At 44.8% G+C, this 22,096-nt stretch overlaps 2 long non-coding RNA genes across 3 annotated transcripts in view; one reads left to right on the forward strand and one right to left on the reverse strand.

Moving 5' to 3' along the window:
- LOC144309187 (uncharacterized) overlaps positions 1–12,796 on the reverse strand; it is a 310,376-nt gene extending 297,580 nt beyond the window's left edge. Inside the window, exon 1 of the long non-coding RNA XR_013375273.1 lies at positions 12,667–12,796. This is a non-coding gene — a long non-coding RNA (uncharacterized LOC144309187). The remainder of the gene's footprint in view (positions 1–12,666) is intronic.
- LOC144309185 (uncharacterized) overlaps positions 12,621–22,096 on the forward strand; it is a 109,800-nt gene continuing 100,324 nt past the window's right edge. For both annotated transcript variants that reach the window (XR_013375270.1, XR_013375271.1), the window contains exons 1-3: positions 12,621–12,812; positions 13,572–13,670; positions 14,890–14,991. This is a non-coding gene — a long non-coding RNA (uncharacterized LOC144309185). The remainder of the gene's footprint in view (positions 12,813–13,571; positions 13,671–14,889; positions 14,992–22,096) is intronic.

Raw genomic sequence — 22,096 nt, forward strand, 5'->3', positions numbered from 1 at the left:
CTGCTTGCTAATGGAGAGATACAGGCAAAAATGGGGATAAAAAAGGGAGAATGGCTCCCATTACTTTTCCTCTTGGAAAAGGTGCACCCATTCCCTGCCTGCACAGAGGGTTTCACACATCAGCCTCATGTTTAGCAGAAACAATTTTCAGGCTGAGTTATTTTTGGTAATTGATCCTCTCAAAGCTAGAAGTCCTTGTTTTTTAAAGATTTTATTAATTATTTGAGAGATAGAGCAAGTGAGAGAGAAAGAGAGAGAGAGAGAGAGAGCACAAGTGGGGGGAGAGGCAGAGGGAGAAGCAGACTCCTCACTGAGTAGGGAGTCTGATGCGGGGCTCGAACCCAGGACCCTGACATCATGACTTGGGCTGAAGGCAGATGCTCAACCGACTGAGCTACCCAGGCATCCCTAGAAATCCTTATAACATGTGCACACACCCCATATCAAAGTCATCATCTTATGTTGGTCTATGAGTGGCTATAAAAGCTACTTTTCCTTGAACACCAAATTTTCAACGAGTCAGGCAATGGCTATGCCCAGTGGGGTTCCACTGGGCTGATGTTTCTCATTGGAAACGTCAGGAGATGCAAAAAAGGGAGCCTTTAACAGAGAGCCAAGAAACTGTGAGAAAGCTAATGTCTAAGAAACTAGAAAAAAATCCAAAAGGTGTTCTGGATGTCAGAGCTAGAAGCAGGTCTAAGTACAGAACCTAAGAACCTAAGAAACAGAGAGATAGAAAGAAATAGAAATGGTTGGGAAAGTGGGGCCTTGGTGGCTCATTTGGTCGAGTGGCTGGCTCTTGATTTTGGCTCAGGTCTTTTTTTTTTTTTTTTTTTTTTAATTTTTTTTTTTTTTTTTTATTTATGATAGTTACAGAGAGAGAGAGAGAGGCAGAGACACAGGCAGAGGGAGAAGCAGGCTCCATGCACCGGGAGCCCGATGTGGGATTCGATCCCGGGTTTCCAGGATCGCGCCCTGGGCCAAAGGCAGGCGCCAAACCGCTGTGCCACCCAGGGATCCCTGGCTCAGGTCTTGATCTCAGTGTGGGATCCAGCCCTTCATCATGCTCCCCCCTCAGGAGGGAGTCTGCTTGAGATTCTCTCTCCCTCTCCCTCTACCTCAGCCCTTCTTCCTGCTCATACTCTCTCTCTCTCTCTCTCTCTCTCAGATAAATAAATACATCTTTAAAAAATTTTAAAAAGAGAGAAATGGGTGGAAAATAGTAAATGGAGAATATTCTGGAGCAAAGACTTAGAATGGGAGCTACTAAGGCTAATAATACCTTCTCACCCTTACTAGCTTCAAGGGTATTGAAGTAAGAGTCAGTGAAAAGGCTATTTACTATGGTTTGCAAAAATTCTAAACATTTCTGGATGGTGTTGCTATCTGCCATGTAGGCATGTTTTCTGTGCTATAACTCACCTTTTTTTTAAAAGATTTTATTTATTTGAGAGAGAGAGAATGAGCAAGAGAGAATGAGCAAGTGAGCAAGAAAGGGGGAAGTGGCAGAGGGAGAGGGAGAAGCAGACTCTCCTGCTGAGCAGGGAGCTCGATGCAGGGCTTGATTCCAGGACCCTGGGATCATAACCTGAGCAGAAGGCAGATGCTGAACCAAAAATTAGCCACCCAGGTACTACAATTCACCTACAATTCACCTTTCTGTGTAACTCGTGATTCCAGGAGAAAATGCTTCGATCCTGCCTTTCAGTGGCTTCTGGTCTACCAAGATGACAAGCCTAACACACAATATTATAATACCATGAAGGAATTGCTATAGTGCTGCTACATATAGTGGGCAAATGGAAGATTTACCCACATTCACTTGGCCTTTTCAGTAAAATTCTCTGTGAGCAACACGAAGAAGGGATCACTGCTGGTTTGATGATTTATAATCTTCTCTTGACTTTGTAAAGACAGAAACCTTCTTTTCTCCTTGGCAGACATCTAAGCAAATACTCACCTTGCTTATTGGTGTTTGTTATATCTTTTTCATATAAGACCTCTTGAATCGGGACACCAGGGTGGCTCAGCAGTTGAGCACCTTCCCTTGGCCCAGGGCGTGACCCTGGAGTTCCCTGATGGAGTCCCACATGGGGCTCCCTGCATGGAGCCTGCTTCTCCCTTTGCCTGTGTCTCTGCCTCTCTCTCTCTCTCTCTCTCTGTGTGTGTGTGTGTGTCTCTCATGAATGAATAAATATTTTTTCTTAAAAAAAAAAAAAAGATCTCTTGAATCAAGTATCTTGGATCTGGCTCCCCACAGCAGAGACCAAGAGGAAGATTCTGGTAGAAGCTACTTACGAAGGAAGCAGTCAGGGCGCCTGGGTTGCTCAATTGGTGAAGTGTCTGCCTTGGGCTCAAGTCATGATCCTAGGGTCCAGGGATCAAGGCATGCATCCAGCTCCCTGCTCAGCAGAGAGCCTGCTTCTCCCTCTGCCTCTGCCTTCCTGCCCACCCCACCCCCGTGCTCTCTCTTTCTCAGATAAATAAAATCTTTAAAATAAATGAAGGAAGTGCTCCCAGGAGAAACCAGTAAGGGAGTGCAGCAAGCAAGACAGGGGAAGGTGAGAGGGGGAGGAAAAACCAAGAGTGTGAGTTCAGGTGATGTCCCCCAGGGAACTCAGAAATGTAAAGTACACCTCAGAGTTTGGTCCCCTTGTGAAGGAAGAAGGGGGATCTTTCATACTTCTGCACCAATTAGTTGCAGTCTGAGCTGTCCAGGGTAGGAGGATGAGGTGGGAGGGTCATTAAGCTGCCAGGGTCCCAGAGGGTCCAGCAAAGTGGATCCAGTAGCCCAAGAGTAGGTCGCTGAAGACAGCTGCAGGTGTGAGCTTTGGAGCAAAGCACAGCACAAAAGCCAGAGGATGGATACGTGGAACCCATAAAGGAGGGTCTGAGGGATCTGACCAGAGTACCAGTATTATCTGTTACACAGCCTTTCCAGAGGCATATCTGCAAGTGATCAACACACAGTTAAGCAGAAACAAACAAACTCAACACAAACAAACTCAACTTTCCTCATATGTGCATGTTTAGGTTCTGGAGACTTTGGGAGAGAGAATGAGTGACATCTTGTACTTAAGGTGAACAGCAGTCACAGGATGCTGGATTTTCAGTGCTACAACCCAGATGGTCCAATGTAACCTAGGATGGTTGGCCACCCTACCTGTATCTGAAATGCAACTCAGTGAAGAACTCTCCGGTAGTGTTACTGGAAGATCTCACCCAAGAAGAGCCTGTTGCGAGTGTAGGAAGTTTTGCAAACCTCCCCTGATGTAGCACTGGGTGGTTTCCAGAGCTGCATTTAGAATAGGAGTCTGGAAATCTGGAAAGAAATTGAGTCTCAATAAGGGGTCTGGGGACAGCAGTAGACAAAGGGGGAGGGCTTCAGCTCTGGACTTTCGGGTACAGCAATGGCAGTGGGGAGTCCCTTCTCAAGAAGCATGTCTGAGGAACATCCTAGTTCCTAAAGGGGAGAAGAGGGTTCAATTCTCTGGAGAGGATCACAGTCGTGGGGCTAGCTCAGGATCAGAAACTCTCCATGGGGACACCTGGGTGGCTCAGTGGTTTAGCGTCTGCCTTCGGCTCAGGTCCTGGGATCCAGTCCCACATCGGGCTCCCCACATGGGGAGCCTGCTTCTCCCTCTGCCTAATGTCTCTGCCGCTCTCTCTGTGTCTCAAATAAATAAATAAATAAATAAATAAATAAATAAATAAAATCTTTAAGAAAAAAAAAAAAAGGAAACTCTCCATGGACCTTTCCTAGGAGGTTTCTCCCAGATAAAATTCCCACAGTAGTGCTTTCATGCTCCCTATTCTCCAGGGAGGGGTGGGGAGGGGAGGTGTTTGACTCGCATTTGAATTTTTTGTTCACTGAGTTCTACCGATGTGATAACAAATTTCCATTTAGCAATATTCTTGTTTAGCTTCGTTTCAAATCTGATGTGAATGATGATGTGTAATAACACTCTAAATTATATCAATTTTCTATATGAGAAAATATGCCATTTTCATGCCATTTTTGTTTTTTAAAACAGGGAATCAAAAGGTGATTCACGACTACAGCTTTTAACTTATGCATGAGTTGAAAAATTTTCTAAAGAATGTTGTCATGATGATTTCATCCTGGATAAGCTGAAAATGTTTGAGTGAGGGTTTTGGGTTATTGAATTAGAGGTACGTTTGTATGCAGGTGTCAATTGTAATTGTAAGAAGCTTTTGGATTTAATGGTTCCTGGAGCTAGAATGAGGCTGCATCTGAAAAAATATTTTAGGGAGCTTTAAAATGCCCCAGTGCCTATACCCTATTCAAGGATGCCACGACGTGTGGCACTTCCACGGGGCCCTGCGCTTACAAGGGCCCTGCCTTGGGTTTAATGCTCTGCCGTCTTGAAATTCTAAGTAATTTTTGAACGAGGGGCCCTGCAAATTATGTAGCAGGCTCTGGGTCCGGGCATTAGCATCTTTTTAAAAGCTTCCCAGGCGGTTTCAGTGTAGGAAGCACTGAATAAAGTGCACTAATAAAGAAGCCTTGGATCAGCTTGCCAGTAAACACTGGACTCTCTGCTGATGAAAGAACCCGGAGCCAAAGCCTCTCAAAGAGACTGGCGGTTGCCCCGCCCCCGGGCTTCTGTGCGGGGCCTTTCCCGAGGCTCCTGGCCCCGCCCACCTGCCCCGTCTCGATGCAGACTTGCAAGGGGCCAAGCCTCGTGGGAAGCGGCCACCACATCACCTGCGTCCAGCCCTAGAACCCAGAGTTGGACAAACAAGGATGGGCGCTGCTTTTTTTTTCTTTCCTGGTCTACTGCTTTTTAAATAAACAGGCTGAGAGGGCTGGTTTCCTTTGTGCCCTCTGCAAAGCTGAGGTGCGGAGAGCAACCCGTAGGTTTTTTTTTTTTTTTAATTTTTATTTATTTATGATAGTCACACAGAGAGAGAGAGGCAGAGACACAGGCAGAGGGAGAAGCAGGCTCCATGCAGGGAGCCCGACGTGGGATTCGATCCTGGGTCTCCAGGATCGCGCCCTGGGCCAAAGGCAGGCGCCAAACCGCTGCGCCACCCAGGGATCCCAACCCGTAGGTTTTCCTTTGAGCCAGGGACCAGGAGAGGTCTTGAAACCGTGCGGGAGGCTTTGTGAGTCTTCCAGGGCTGGGGATCTCTGACCCTCGGCACCAGAAGGAGGGACCTGACCCCTTAGCCGAATAGAGACTAGAGAGAAAAGATGGTAGAAAGCCCTAAGTCCTAAGTGCCTTGCCTTGTCCTTGCTGTCCGGAGGGGGGCCTCACCTGAATCTTGTGTTCTTTGAGTCAGAGACTCCCTTCCTCACCTCTGTGGTTGGAACACTTGGACTTCTACACAGAAAGCAAGGAAAGACCAAATTGTGCCAAAGAACAGTCTCAAACAGACAAGTCCTATGATTCAAAGATTGTCAGGGAGATCTATGTAAATACGTTCAGAAATAAAAATTGAACTGCTGAAGAGGAAGAAACCAAAGTGCTTGTCATGAATGTTCTTGTTGACTTTGTACACTATCTCATTATTATCAGATCTTTGCTACAGCAAAATAATATCAGACAAAAAAATGAACTGGCTTATCCTATTGACTAGGCGGGCACGTTGGGCATTCTTTGGTTCTTTTTCTTAAGATTTTATTTATTTATTCATGAAAGACAGACAGAGAGAGAGAGAGAGAGAGAGAGAGAGAGGCAGAGACACTGGCAGAGGGAGGAGCAGGCTCCATGCAGGGAGCCCGACGTGGGACTTGATCCCAGGTCTCCAGGATCATACCCTGGGCTGAAGGCTGCACTAAACCGCTGAGCCACCCGGGCTGCCCCATTCTTTGGTTCTATTCCAGAAATATATGACATTGTAGTACATATTCATCAAGCCCCTACAATGCAACGGACACTGTTGCAGGTGCCTGGGCCACAGCAGTAAACACAATAGACAAAAAACCCCGCCCTCAGGGAATGTATAATTCTAGTGGGGAGAAGTGGACAGTAAAAATAAATGAGTAAACTATAAAGGATGCTGATGGGAACAGATGTTACAGAGAAATATAAGGCAGGAAATGGAGCCGCTGGAGGTTGCAGGTCCCTGGGGTTGGGGACTCAGGGAATATTTAAATGATCCCTTGGGCCTTGGGCAGTTCTGTCCTCATTTCTGGCTGGGATTGGCTACCCTTACCCTGCTCCCCTCCCAGACACACACCTCAAGGTTTAGTGCCCTGGGCCCCACCTGCTGGGTGGCATCTCCAGACATGGAATCAGCCACCCTAATTATACCATCAAGTAGGTTTAGTGGTTGATGGAGTTCACGCACCCTGTAAAGAGTGACCCTTTACTGCGAATATCGTAACAAAAATACTATCACCACTAACATTTTGGATTGCCAACTTTTCTTCAGGGGCCCAATTTAAAATAAAAAAAAATCTAATATAAAATCTGTTTGCCTTCTACTGTAATGCTTTGATTCAATTTGTGAGCTACAGTTGAGCTGCTCCCGCACATTTTTGTAAGGGAATAAATCCAGTGAGATCTCAAGCAGCTCCTGAACTGCCTCATACATTTTCAGAAGTTTTTAGAGTCTAGGTATCGAGGTCCAACAACAGACACACAGAATTATCCCAGTCTTCCTTTCTTCAAAGAATCGACACTTCCCTTTTTATTTCTCCTGGCACTTCTGACCAAAGAACCACTCTATTCATGTTCAAGTGGTGCAGACTTGTCTCAAAAGTATGTGGTTCTTTTACCGATCGTATATGAAGTGGGAGGATTTCTGATATTGACTGTGGGTTTATATTGAGGTCTGTCCTCAGCACACATTTCAAAATGAGTTCCTCACTGGCAGTGGCAGCTCCAGTATTTCCATTAAGGAAGGACACAGGGGCTGCATCTAATTGGAATTTGGAGCTGGAGGTAAGCATAGGGGGTCCTGCTGGGGCTTGCTGGAGGCTGCATTTGCATTGCAAATACATTATTTTTCTTCAGTTTAGATATTTTAGGGGAAATGGCTGGAGAGGGGGTGAGAGCTGGTGGAAGCCGTTAGGCTGAAAGCCTCCCTGCCGCCCTGCCTCCACACTACCCTTTAGGGCCACAAATGCTTCCCAGACTGGGAGAAGTTAAAGAGAATAAAGCTCCTAGCTGACCTGTCATTCCTCTGTTCCAGTCCCATGTCACAATCGGAGTCAAGTCTAGGACGACTTCTTCTTCTTCTTCTTCTTCTTCTTCTTCTTCTTCTTCTCTTCTTCTTTTCTTTCTTTCTTTCTTTCTTTCTTTCTTTCTTTCTTTCTTTCTTTCTTTCTTTCTTTCAATAAGATTGTTTATTTATTTGAGAGAGAAAGACAGAGGGAGAAGCAGGCTTCCCTCTGAGCAGGGAGCCTGACATGGGGCTTGATCCCAGGACCCCAGGATCATGACCTGAGCTGAAGGCAGACACTTAACCAACTGAGCCACCCAGGCGCCCCAAGCCTAGGGCTTCTATATCAAACTTTGAGATTAAGTATGTTTTGGGCTCTCCTTTGCTTCCTCTTCTCCGATTCAACCTTCACTGAGCTTCTAGTAATCTCGGCTTCTCACTTCAGCTTGGCAAATATTTATGGAGGATACTCTATGAGCAAATATTTATGGAGGATACTCTATGAGCTCCTAATGAGCTCAGCATTCTACTAGGCAACGGGGGGATATAATGATGAACTGATAAACATACAAGTTGGGAACTGACATGAGTTCAGGCTGGGAAGTCTTCCAGACTCATTTACATTTTAATTTGGGATTACTGAAGACCAAATGCTTTAACACAAAGGGAGGAAGCTATTATAACCCAACAACTGGAGGTAGGATTGAATCAGTGGGGCATGTTGGGCGTTGGGGGTGCAATGTGTGCTGAGGACCCCATCCTGCACAGTTTAAAGCCACGCCACCGAGGTATCGCATAATCTCAAAAAAAGAGAAAAATATCCAACATCCTTTGAACACGTTAAGATTCTGTGACTCTATGAATCTCTGTTGTAGCCAACTCCCATCTTGTAGGAACCATGAGATTAGGTAAATTCTCAAGATTCCTTCCAATTCCTGGATGATTTTTCCCCTGCTGCTGTGCTTCAAGTGCAGAGCTGACTCTGACAGCCTATTGATCCTAAACATTCTACAATTAAGCATTTTCTCTGTGCCGGATATGGAAGATTATGGGCTGGCATTACCAAGAGTTGATGATTCCCTGGTATATTGGTTTCCTCCGGCTGTGGTAACAAAGTACCACACAGTGGGTTGGCTGAAACAACAAAAATTTATTGTTTCAGGGTCCTGGGGGCTAGAAGTGCAAAATCAAAGCACTGGCAGGGCCCCTAAGGAAGGATCCTTTCTCATCTCTTCCCATTTTAGGTAATCCCAGGTGTTCCTTGGTTTGCGACAGCCTAACTGGGTCTGATCTCTGCCTTCATCCTCAGGGGACCGACTTCCTCTGTGTCTGTCTCTTCTCTTCCAGCAAACACACGGGTCGTATTGGATGAAGGGCTCACTCTACTTCCGTATGAATTCATCTCAACATACATCTTAAATCTTAAATACATCTGCAAAGACCCTATTTTCAAATAAGGTCATATTCACAGGTACCATGGGTTAGGGCGTCGACATATCTTTTTTGGGGACACAATTTCACCCACAACATCTAGTGACCAACAATGTTTGCGCTGTGGAATAAGGTTTTGATTGGCAGCCATGAAGCAGATCAAAACAAAATGGTCCATGTGGGAGGAAACCATGATCTGACTAACCTGATGTACTCAACAGTTGTGCTGATGAGTCATACATGTACTCACCCCATCTATCACACTGGCTTAACCCTCCCTTCCTTTCTTCTTCCCTATCTTCCTCCCTCCCTTCCTTCCTTCCTTCCTTCCTTCCTTCCTTCCTTCCTTCCTTCCTTCCTTCCTTCCTTCCTTCCTTCCTTTTATCATGAAATGATATGGTTAAATATTTGGTTTTGGGAAATTTATGGGAAAATCTGGATCAGGAAAAGGTACTCTTGGGATCCCTGGGTGGCTCCGCGGTTTAATGCCTGCCTTCCGCCCAGGGCCTGATCCTGGAGTCTCAGGATCAAGTCCCACATCAGGCTCCTTGCATGGAGCCTGCTTCTCCCTCAGCCTGTGTCTCTGCCTCTCTCATGAGGAAATAAATAAAATCTTTAAAACAGAAAGAAAGAAAAAGGTACTTTTGGGGGCACCTGGCTGGCTCAGTCAGAAGAACATGGGACTCTTGATCTCGGGGTCATGCGTTCAAGCTCCATGTTGGGCATAGAGATTACATAAAATAAATCAATAAATTTTTTTTAAAAAGGTACTCTCCTGTAAGGTAAATATTGAAGTACTCTTTATTTTATCACATACCCAAAAACCATAAGAGAGCTTACAAAGAGCTTCATAACTGAAGGATCTATTTTAAGTATTCAGGTGTATATTTAGCTTTGAATTATACATTTACACCCCCCACACACACACACATTTTAAGTAACTTAGCTTAGAGCATCAACATTTCAATCTGAGCATTACATGGGTACTATTGTCTCTATCATTGTCTTGTGTGATAACCTGGTGACAGAGTTCCCTAGCACCAGGAGACCAATTAAAGTCTGGCATTCTTCAAATTTGAATCAATGATGTTGCTCACTAATCCCAATCAACCAAAGTGAAGAAACTCAGATCATGCTTTTCTTAGAGTCAGAAGCGGAAACTCTGGCAAAAGAGCTGTCCCTATCATCTCCTCTTCCCCCATAAAGGATCTCCCATCCTCAATTATCACAGAAAAGAAAGGAGAGAGGACTATGCTTAGGTTCGGGCTCTCTGTGAGTTATAACACAGCCCAAAGAGCAAATGAACAAAATACTGTTGAAAATAATTATCAGGAGAAAATTGCTCAAGGGGGGAAAGCTGGTGTGTCACTGAACTCTGTGCTGGGGTGAGGATCAGAATGGGACATGCGATAGGATTAAGCTCTTACAACAAACTCGTGTTTTGTTTCAACCTCACTGTTCCGAATTTGGACTGGTCATCGGAACTCCCCCTCCATGGGTCTACATGGGATGTTCAAATCTATCCTTATCAATGTCATAGATAGACATTTCAAAAAACAACTTTAAAAGACAAATGGAGAGGGACACAGATTCCCTTGGAGACAGAGGAGTGTCTGGTTGCACTTTCTTATTGAAAGATCAGTGAAAAATTCTCGATAGCACGGGACCTTAAAAGGGAAACGTGAAATCTAATGGTATTTGGTCAGTGAGGCAAGGGATTTGTAGTGGTGAAAGAAAATACAGATGAAGTTATTTGGATTGTGCTTTTTATATATCTCTTAGCATAATTCAGGCTTAGAAAGGATCTCGATTGTGATTTTGTTGGCTTGGTTTTGACCTGAACAAAACGGATTTGCCAGTTTTGTTTCTTCTTTTTATTCAAATGAGACACACCCTCTTGGTTTTGAGAAATCTGATTGTTATCTCTTAGAATCGTGCTTGACAGAGTACTCTGTCCAATTCTGGATGGTTAATCATGCTGGATTTTTACCAAAGACCTCAAGGGAGACAACTTGAAGGACAAAGATGGTTGTCAAGTGAGCTATGGATTAGGATCTGAGTCTTTGGTGGAAGATCCATGAAAACAGTTTAGGCAAAGGTAAGCTCTGTAAGGCAGACATAAAGAAATAAAATACGCTTCTGGGCAGAGCAAACAAGCTGGAACTCATTAAAGAAGTAGCCGATGAGCAATTCATAACCAATATATATAATTTAAGACCCAAAGGTCACATAATATCAACCCTATTGTGACACAGATGCACCAAGAGTCTAGATGGTAATTGTTCTTGAGCTAGCCTTAGCTGTTTTTATTTCACACAAAGTGTTTCTCTGGAAGCACCAAAAAAAAAAAAAAAAAAGTAAGAGTAAAATCGGATTTATCGGAGGCATTTACTTGGATTAATTAGGTAATAAAAGCATTTTCAAATTGCTAATTTACTAAGCAATGTCACCGGAATGCTGAATTACTTTACTTTTATTATGATGATCAAAAGAGATAAATGCAGGCCCAGCCACAAAACCAAAGCAGAGAGAAGAGAGGCAGCAGTCATTCTTTGCATAATTACTGGTATTTGTTATCCTTGCCTTGAAAAGGGGATCATCAGTTTTTCTAAAGACTGTTTTCTTTGCTTCAGAGCCTCTTCTTCAGAATGCTGTTTATCATCCACGTTGTCCTCATTTACCCAGCAACAAATGCACTACGAATATGCTTTTCATTAGTCAATTTAATTTTGGTTCAAAATGTTAATTAAAAAGTGTACATTTCATTCTTATAGGGACAAAACTTAAAAAAACTCTTGGTTCTCAAGTGGCAGGTTAAATTACTAAAAGCCGAGTTGAAAAACAGAGTTAATCAGTGTGAAATTTAGTATCATGAGCCTGGAGTTGATTTTGATAATCGATCATAATTCATTTTCCTATCCCTTCAGGAAAACAAAGGCTCAAAAATCCTGGCATCCATAGCTTTATTTATATTTAGGGGGAAATTTTGAAGAAAACAAATTTAAGAGGAAACAGAAAGGAAGTTTGCCTCAAAGAGAAAAACACTAAAGAAAAAGCTGCTAAACCAGATAGATATTCCATCCCTAGAAAATGAATGAGAATTTTATTATTTCTTCGTTAAAAAAAAGTCTGCCCTTTGCCAAATCTAAGAATGTTGCCAGCTCGGGAGAATAAAGATCCATTTTTCTACACAACCACATTTAATAATTTCCATGAAATTGATATTTTAGAATAATGGCAAAAAGCCAAATTAAAAATTATGTATTTCTAATCCCTAAATTCTGAGCCCATTTTCTTAAGAAATACCTAAAATACGCTTTAAAACAAATCCAATTAATATAATTACAGAGGGCTTAAATAACACAAACTGGATGTGTTTCTGTAAAACACAGCTGTTCTGTTATTTATATTTTGCTATTATTTAAAATAAGAAATGTGGCCACATATATTAAGTAACTTTTTAAAGAGAGTGAATCTGTTGTCTACTGCATCATTAGGTTTTTTAAAAGCCCCTACAACCAATGAGCTTGGAAATCTTACATTCATGCCTCTGAATATTGCTGCGGTTTTAACGAGGAAAGCAGCACATCCAGGTATTTAATGTAACAGAAACAAGGCACAGGCAGCAACTTGTATCCCCTGGCAGTTGACATGCTAATTTCTTTGCCTTCTCTCTCTCTCTGGCTCACTCCACCCCGCTTCACCAACCCCCGTTTCCCCCAAGAAACGAGGCACCCTCTGGGCCGTGGAAGGTGCCTGGCGGGGAGCGGCGACGCCGGAAGACCGAGGGCAGAGCGTGCGGTGCCCACACCCTTGACCGCGGGGTGAGTGCGGGCGGCCGCGGCCGGCGCGGGAGAGGGGAGCGGGTTAGGGGCGCGGGGTCTGGGCGGAACCCCGCCCCCCCCGCCCGGATCCGGGGAGCGGCGACTCGAGGCCCGGGGCCCGCAGCCCCCGGCTGCGCCCGGGCGGGGGTGGGGGGTGGGCGGGCGGGGGGCGGAGCGCGCGCTGCGCGGGGCGGCGGGAAAGGGGCGGGGAGGACAGCTCTGGCTCGGGCGGGCCGCGGGCCGGTGGCAGAACCTGCGGGCTAGGTGGGAGGCTCACCCTCGCGGAGGAGAGGAAGCGAGGACCGCACGGCTGGGGAGCGAGGAGACGTGTGGAGTCCGGGGCTCGGGCCGCCTCCACCTCCTCCTGCGGCGGACGCGGCGCGGCGGGCGGCGCACCGGCCGCGTCGGCTACCCTGCGCGCAGGTGGGCACCCCCGAGCGCGGCGCTCTGCCCCCTCCGGAGCCGCCGCGGGTCGGATGCCCTGGCGTCCAGGCCACCGAGCTCGGGGGCGAGGGCCGGGTGGGTCCGGGGGCAGCGGGAAGGTGCGCGGCCCCTTGGTGTGCACGCTGGTGCGCGCGCGCTGTGCGAGGTGGGGAAGAGGTGCGGAGAAGCTGCCTCCCTGGGGATTCTCCCCCTCGGGTCTCAGCCCCCACCCCCGCCGCTTTCTCGGGAGCGGAGCCCCGGGGCGGCTTTGAAGGACGGCGACCGCCCCCCGCCCCCCATCTCGGTGGTGCGTGCGGGTCTCTCTTCTTCGCCGTCTACACCTAGCAACCATCCGGAGGCCGCCGCTCTGGGCCCTCGGGACTGCAGGAAGCCGGGGAGACGCGAGAGTGGCGTGGCGGGGGACCCGCCGGGGCGCGTGCGGGGAAGGCAGGAGTTGCTGGAGTATTGTCTGCCCCCGGGTGCCCGAGCCCGCGCGCTCGCTGGCGCTTTCAGGGCCGGAGTGGGGTGTGTGATTGTGTGCGGGGGGTGGGGCGGGGTGGGGTTTGCCGAACTTCTCTCTGAAGGCAGACGGTGCACATGCACTTGGCGCCTTGTGCACGTTTGGACGAAGGGTTAATGGAGGCACGTGGGAGCAGGACGGGTCGCTGGCCGGCCCCCAAAGAGCCTCTCGGGATGGCCCAGCGCGTGTTCGGGGTTGGGAAGGGAGGGAGTGTGAGCGTGTGCGAATGTCCGCCCTAGGGGGAAGGAGGACAGTGGCTCGAGGAGACTGGATTTTCTTGGATTTGCGGCAACTCTGAAAACCCGAGCAGGCTTCCCGGGCGTTAAAGTGAATCGCGGGTAAGTGGGGATGGGTCCCTCCGGTGGGGCCAGAGAAAAGCCCGCGGGCTTTGCGGGTTCGGCGGGCCTTGCCGGCTGGGTGGCTCCCGGCGCTCTCTCGCCTAGCGGGTGGGGTGGGGGTGGGGTGGGGGTGGGGCTGGGGGTGGGGCTGGGGTGGGGGTGGGGCTTGTGTCTTTGGCTTAAGGTGCTGGAGCTGGGGCACTTGCTCTCTGTGGACGGTGGGACCCGGGAGGTAAAGAGCTGCGCGGCGCGGGGTTACTCTGTTCACTCTAAAATCTGTGTCTGTCTCTGTCTGTCTCACGCGCGGGCACACACGCAGCACCCCATGGTTCCGTCTGTTTTTCTCAATTCACTCTAGAATCTTTGTCTCTGTTCCCTCGCTCTCCCTTACATACACAAAACACACCCTGCTTTGCTCTGTTACCCTCAATAACTCTAAAATCTGTGTGTGTCTCTATCTCTGACTCTTCTCGCACGCGCGCGCGCACACACGTCCCTCACCTCATGGCTGCTTTGACTTGAGAGTTCGTGGATTTTCATTTATTGCTTGGTCTGCTTCTTCTACTCTTAGATTTGGGTACATGTGACTTTTTTTTCCTTTTAAAGTAAAAAAGACCTACCTGTGTTAAAATCTGTGGGGTTTTGGGAAAGCCCTTTCTTTCAGCGCTCTACATTCACACTCACGACGGGAACATGGCATTCTGAGGAAAACCCCACCTAACTGCTGTTTAGGATGGAGAAGGCACTGGTTCATTTGAGAATTGATATTACTGTTTTTAATAGATATTTTACAGCCATGTGAGCAAGTGCGCTTTGCCTGGATCGCTCCCTCATGTTTTTTTCTTCTTTGTGGTAATTTACAGAATTCTCAATTCCCTAGTTAACAAAGTGGTTAAAGTGTCTTCTGATTTGAAGTGGCAGATCTCGGAATGGTTGTGGGTTGGCATGTGGATGGGTTCTGTGACTCCATCTCTTAATGGACTGATCAGAGTGGTGTTGATGTGAGATTTAATCTGTTTCGATTTCTAAGTAATTTATCCAACCTTCCCGGGAGGGACTCCTTAAGAATTTCCACACAGAGGAGAACGAACACTTTTTAAAAAAATCTCTTGGAGCAAAGACTTTGCTACTTTTGCCCCAATTGTCCCTGTTAGTTGCTTAGAAAAGATGCGTGGTTGATGAATAATGCATAAGGTTTATTTCTCTTTTATGTCTACAGGTGGCAGTGTGGAAGCCAAAACGGGAGCTTCCAGAAGTGATTGCTGAAAAATAGGAGTGAATATACGCGAGTAAGCTAGTACTGGAATCAAAAAAACCACAGGTATGTAGAAAAATTAATACACCTAGCCGGTTTTATAATTCTCGCATTCCAATATCTTGACATTTATATAGACTTTTATGAAGTGAAACCTATTTTGAGGCATTTCCAGAGGAGAAAACCAGCTTATTCTATTACAGTGTATTTAAATAAAATCCTGCGTGTAGTTGTTACTTTTTACCTCCCCACCCCCAAAGAAGCTTTGTTTTCCGTTGTGACTATGTGGCTTTGCATTTAACAAGTTGTTGCTTTTAAAAACACTTGCCTAAACTGTGTAAAACTGCTAATTTTTTTTGAATGATTTCATTTGGGACACTTAACCAGTCACCCTGTTGAGCCTACACAATAGTATCTGCTTTTCACAAAAACTACATCTTGCTGTTGACTGGGCATACCGCTTACCAGAACACCAAAGCATCAAGCTGCTTCTTTGAAACCAGGCTTTTTTTTTTTTTTTTTAACCATCTCGTCCTTTTTCTTTCCCCAAGCTGAACACAGACGAGGTACCTTCATAATTCACCCATTTCACTAAATTAACGGCAGGTTTTCAAAGGGGGATCAAAGACTATCAAATTAAGGGTTTTTCATTGTGATGCAATTGAAAAGAATTTGCCTTCGAGAGTCATTAAAACATAAAGATTTGCATATTAAGGGCCTTTTCAACGACTGGGTAGCACAGTATTATGAATGGTGGAAGAAGGGAGGGGTTTAGCTTTGTGGATTTTTCTCTTAGAATGGTGGGCCGTGGCTCATGGTGCTCTCCCAGGGAAGTTAAAGTTCTTGCTACCTTGGCTGTGTAAGGGGCAGGCATCAAAATGGCTGTTAACGAGAATGAAGCTTTCTCTTTCCTCAGGGTGTACGCATTCATCACAATTCGGGAATGTGGTGATATCTTGTGAATTTTGACATTCTGCCTTTATAGCTGAAGAGGGATTTAATTAGCCCCTGCCGATGAGGGTGTAAAACAAAGTCAGATGCTGTTCTCAAAGCTTTAAAAGGCCAAATTGGACACGTACCAGTAGAAAGCAAATTGGGACCTCTGACTCAGAAAGTATAGGCTAGACTGAGGACTGAGGGGGTTCTTAATGTAAAGACCCCACGGATATGGAGTGGCTTCAGGAAAGCTCGTCGACATTTAGGAACAGGTAAGTTTGCAGTGTGTGGGACTTATTAGATTCATTATCTGACTCCGGCAATTAATCAACCCTCTATGCTTCTAATAGGAATAGGGTCTCATCTTCTAGGTCTGAAAGGAATAGCCCAACAAGTTGAGATTTTTATTCCCTTTTTGAATCCTACTACCCTCATTGTAGAGACATTAGGTGCTTTAGAGATATTTTATTTTATGAGGTATGACATACATACAATAAAGTGTAAAACACATTATTCCAAAGTGTCCTGCTCAGTGAATTTTGACATGTGTGAACACCGCCCAGGTCAAGATAGGGATCTCTTCCGCAACCCCCGATTTTCTCCTCTTTCCCCTTCTGGTCAGTTTTTATCTCACTCACTACAAACCTGAAGGTCACCATATTCAGATTTCTTTTTTCACATTATGGTTTTTAAAAACTCCAGCTACTAGTTTTGGGATTCTTGTGTATGTCTTCAGGCAGTCTTCATGCAGTTAAGGGATTCTTGTGTATGTCTTTCACATTAACATAATAATGTATGGGAGACTGATCCGTGTTACTGTGTGTAGTAGTAATTCATTCTAGTTCATTGTTGATTTATAGTTGAATTGGATGGACATACTACATTTGTTTATCCATTCTGTTGGATTTTAGGGTTGTTTTTAGTATGTGGTTAATATGAATAAAGCAACTACGAACATTCATTTTTATTTTTAAAAATTTTATTTAGAGAGAGCACGGAGTGTTGGGGGGGGCCAAGGGGGAGAGGGGTAGGAGGCGGGGGAGAGGGAGGAGGAAGGAATTGCAAGCAGACTCAGAGGCTGAGCTCGGAGGCCGAAGAAGCTGCACAGGGCTCCATCTCATGACCCTGAGATCAGAGCCTGAGCCGAAACCAAGAGTCCGGGACTTATTGGACTGAGCCACCCAGGTGACCCTGAACATTCTTGCTATGAACAGTCTTCCTTAACGTTTTTTTGGTGCACATGCCCACTCATTTCTCATGAGCACACACCTAGGAATGGAGTTGCATGGTCATAGAGGAGGCTTATATTTATCTTTAGTAAATAATTGCCAAATAGTCTTCCAAAGTGATTGTACCAATGTAGGCTCTACCAGTGGTGTAAGGAGTTCCAGTTCCAGTTGTTCTGTATTTTCGCTAACACTTGGTTGGGGGCGGGGGCAGTCTTTTAAGTTCAGCTGTTCTTGGTGGGAGGGCATACTGTTATCTCCCTGGGGGTTTTAAAATTGAAACAAATTCAGTGGTGGCAAATCACAGGTAACATAAAATACACCACCGTAACCCTTGATGCGTATACAGTTAGTGGCCGTAAGCACATTCACATTGTTGGGTAACAACCATCACTACCATGTGTCTGCAGAACTGTTCTCATCTTGTAGACCTGAAACTGTGCCCATCAAACAGTAAATCCCTGGTTTCCCTTCTCCATGGCCCCTGGCAAGCACCATTGTATTTTGTGTCTCAATGAATTTGACTAATTCAAGTATCTCAGGGGTAGAATCACAGAATATTTGCTCTTTTGTAACCGGCTTATCTTACTGAGCCAAATGTCCTGAAGTTTCATTCATGTTGTATTACGTGTCAGGATTTTTTTTTTTTTAAGGCTGAGTGCTATCACACTGTCCGCATCTACCACATTTTGTTTATCCACTTATATATCTGTCGGGTGGACACTGAGATTGCTGCCACCTTTTGCCTGTTGTGAATAGTGCTGCTCAGAACATGGGTGTACAAGTATTTCACAACCCTGCTTTCAGTTTCCTGGGGGCACGTACCCAGAAGTGGAACTGCTGGATCTGCTATGGTAATTCTATTTAAATTTTTTGAGAAACCCACCATCCTGTTTTTTATAGCTACTGCACCGTGTGACATTCTCAGAAGAGTGGAAGGGGGCCGCAGTCTCTCCGCATCCATGCCAACACTTAATTCTGTTTTTTCCTTTATTTTATATTTTTAGTGAGAGGAAGAGAGAATTAGAGAGCATGCTAGTGAGTGGGGGAGGGAGGGGGTAAAGGGAGAGGAGGAGAGAACCCCAAGTAGGCTCCATACCCAGCATGGAACCCCAAATCCAGGCTCTATCCCATGACCCGGAGATGAAGGCCTGAGCTGAGGGCTCCTGGGTGGCTCAGTGGTTGAGCGTCTGCCTTTGGCTCAGGTCATGATCCTGGGATCCTGGGATGGAGACCCACATGAGGCTCCTTGAGGGGAGCCTGCTTCTCCCTCTGCCTGTGTCTCTGCCTCTCTGTGTCTGTATTGAATAAATAAATAAAATCTTTAAAAGAAAGACCTGAGCTGAAATCGAGTCGGATGCTCAAAGGACTGAACCACCCAGGCGCCCCTATTCTGTTTTTTCTTTTTTCCCTCTTTTCCTTTCTCCTTTTTCTTTAGATAATAGCCATCCTAACGGGTGTGAGGTGGTCCTTACGGCTTTAATTTCTATTTCCTAGTGACTAGTGTTAAATACCATTTCATGAACTTACTGGCATTTTGATATCATTTTATGAAATTTTTGTTAAAATCTTGGCCAGGTTTTGAAGTGGATCTTTATCTTTGAGTTCTTTTGTATTCTGTATAGGAGTCCTTTGTCAGATAATATGTATTACAAGTATTTTCTCCCAGTGTGTGGCTTGCCTTTTCACTATCTTCATGCAGTCTTTGATGATTTTTAATGAAGTCCAATGATGGACTTTTTTTTCTTTTATGGCTATTGCTTTTTGGGTTCTATTTATAAAACTTTTGCCTATCTTGGGGTTATTTTTTAAAACCTCTCTTTTAGTTATTAGAAATAGATAAAGGCAATACGTTTGGAAAATGCAGTATATTAATTATAAGCATATTTAAAATAAGTACCCCAAGAATGAAAGTTGGAAATGTTCTTTGTTGTAGCAGGTGCCAGAGAAGGGGTTTAAAAAAGGGGGTTTTTCAAGAAGATTCATGGACACTATTACTCAAGTGGCCCCTGTTGTGGTCTCCCCCTAACACTGATTATGTCCTCAGAGCCCCTCCAGAGTGGGAAGAACCCTAGGGAAGAACCTGGTGATGACTTGGCTGGAGGAAAGAATGTGGCATAATGGATGAGTATCCACTTTTCCTTAATTCATAATCCAGACTTGCTGAATGACCCTTCCCTTTTTCCCTTCCCAGGGAGAGTTGCCAGTGGTGGATGCTCCTTCTTTTCTTTGCCTCTCAAATTATCAATGCCCCTCAATGCTTTTTCTCTTCACCTGTATTTTTTTCCTCTCAGTGCTCTGTGTTCATGTCCATTCTTAGGTCTTCAATTGTCCCTCTCCCCCTGCCCTGTGTTCAAAAGACTCCCCTGGTCTATCTGTTCTCACCACCTGCCCTTCAGCAGAAGGTCTAGCTCTATATCTTTACCTGCCTCCTGGACGTCTCCCACTGGATCTCTGATGACATGTGTCTTAATAAAACACATGCGTTGTTCCTCTTCAGTCTGCTCTTCTGCTTTCCTGCCTTAATTGATATATTTACCATGAATCCAGGATCCCAAAGTAGACATCTTGGCACTGTCTCCCTCCTCCCACACAGTCCCTATCCCTCTTAGAGGCTGTATTTACTTTGGTTCAGGTCGCCTTTGGGATTGTAGTAATAGCCTCCCAACCGATCTCCCTGATTCTTCTTGCCTCTAATCCCCCACTTGTCATCAGCTTGCTTTTGCCTAAAACACAGACTTACTCATGTCATTTCCTACTTAAAAAGTGATTTGTAGCTCTCTACACCCTACAAGAGGCATTCACATTCCTTAGCATGATTTACAGTAGGATACCCTTAATTATTTGCCTTCGACCTGCTTTTCCTGTTCCATCGTCTGCCGTTTCCTCCCCACACTCCATCTGTCCTAAACTATTTGCCATTCCTAGAACATTCCTTGAGTTCTTTCCTGCATCTGTGCTATTGCACATGCTGTTTCTTGTCTGCTTCTGACGTCCATTCCTATCTACCAATGACTTCCTATTTTTTCCCCTACAAACCAGCTCCAATGTGACCTCTTCCTTGAGTGAGCCTTCCTATCCTCTAAATAGATTTTGTAATTCACACTTTATTAGTGTCCTTGGAGGGGATGCCTAAATGTAAGCACTATTGCATATTAATCTTTGTGCCCCCAGTAATTACTGAGAGCACTCGTTCACATACGAAGACATTTGCTACATGTTCACTGAATGACTCCATTCCTTACTGTAGCAGTTAGCTTTTGCTGCTTAACAAACACAATATTGTTTTAGTCAGTGGTTTTAAAATTTTTATTTATTTATTTATTTATTTATTTATTTATTTATTTATTTGAGAGAGGATGTGCATGAGTGAGCATGAGCAGGGGGAGAGAGAGAGAGGGAGAAGCAGACTCCTTGCTGAGCAGGGAGCCTGTTGCTGGGCTAGATCCCAGGACTCTGGGATAATGACCTGAGCCAAAGGCAGACCCCACCCAAGTGCCCCTGATCAGTGCTTTAAAAGAACCAGCATTTAGCTTAGCTCTTGATTCTGTGAGTTGACAATTTGGATAGGACTCAGCTGGGCAGCTCTTTGGATCTGGGCAGGTTTTCCAAGAGGTGGGTTGGGGGCTGGCTCTTCTAGCAAGGGCTCAGCTCCTCTCCACCTTTTGCTTTTTGTTTGTTTTGTTTTGTTTTAAAGATTTTATTTATTTATTCATGAGAGACACAGAGAGTGAGGCAGAGACCCAGGCAGAGGGAGAAGCGGGCTCTCTGCAGGGCGGCCAATGTGGGACTCCATCCTGGGACCCCAGGATCAAGCCCTGAGCCGAAGGCAGATGCTCAACTGCTGAACATGAAACATGAAGTTCAGTGTTTCTGATTTACTACCAATTAAAGGATTCTTTTTAAGGACTAGTGTACATTAAGAGGAAGTATGGTTACAATACAGGTGCAGGAGCTTAATTGAAATATACATGAAATGTATATTGATAAATATTCTTAGAAAACTATACATGAAATAACCTCAACTTCAGAGGTAGTAGAATAATCTTGGATCAGTTTGAGTTTTTCCAGAACTTTGTCATAGTACATATTGGTATGTTTTAGTAGAGCTGTTAGAAGTAAAGAACACAGATCTAGATTTTTCCTCCTTCAAGCCCATTTCTACTGATCTAGAGATACAGGTGAACTGTGAAGTGGCCAGAAAGTGTAAAACAGGAGGCACTTGAAGGGCTGTAAGACCCCTTATGACCTCTTAACGACCTTTCACATGTTTTTCTCCTGCCACGTGCCATTCCTAGATTGGCCGCTGACACAGTTAAAGGCATGAAACATCCACAACCCGAGTAATCCTCTGTCAAAATAACAGATGTGTTACTATTTATGGGTGAAAATAGAACTTTCACTTATGTTAAAAGATATCTTCTTAAAATTTTTTCATGGCATGTTTTCCTTTTATTTTGTAGAGAACAAAAGATGTAGTTCATATCTCACTGTACTCTTTATAAATCAGTTTCTTAAAAAAATCCGTTTCTTACCAAATCTTTGTATTGTCCTTGCTGTTTAGGTAAAATGACATAAAATCAAGTGACTGTAGTTCTATAATTTTAGAAGACCATGCCTACTTTGAGTTAGAAAAATCAGTATTTTTAACTATTAACAATTGAGCAAATCAAGGTATTTTAACAGATTGAAGTAGGATATTAATTGAGATAGCATGTGCAGGGATTCATGTTTTTTGTTTTCCTAAGAGCTAGTTTGAAATAGACAATAGTGTAAAATATTTTATGTACTATATTCCTGACATGTTGCATAATGTGAATGCTCCTTCCTAAGTTATATCTATTGATGTATATTATATAAATACATAGTCTATATGTACTATATGGTGGGGAGAGTGAGGGAGAGGGAGAGAGACAGGGAGAGAATACACATCCTCCTGTATAAGGTTAAAATACTAGCAAAAGCTGTACAAAAATCATGAGTAAGCATAGAGCTGATTTACTGAAACA

The sequence above is a fragment of the Canis aureus genome, chromosome X (assembly GCF_053574225.1).
Source record: "Canis aureus isolate CA01 chromosome X, VMU_Caureus_v.1.0, whole genome shotgun sequence".
In the NCBI taxonomy this organism is placed as follows: Eukaryota; Metazoa; Chordata; class Mammalia; order Carnivora; family Canidae; genus Canis; species Canis aureus.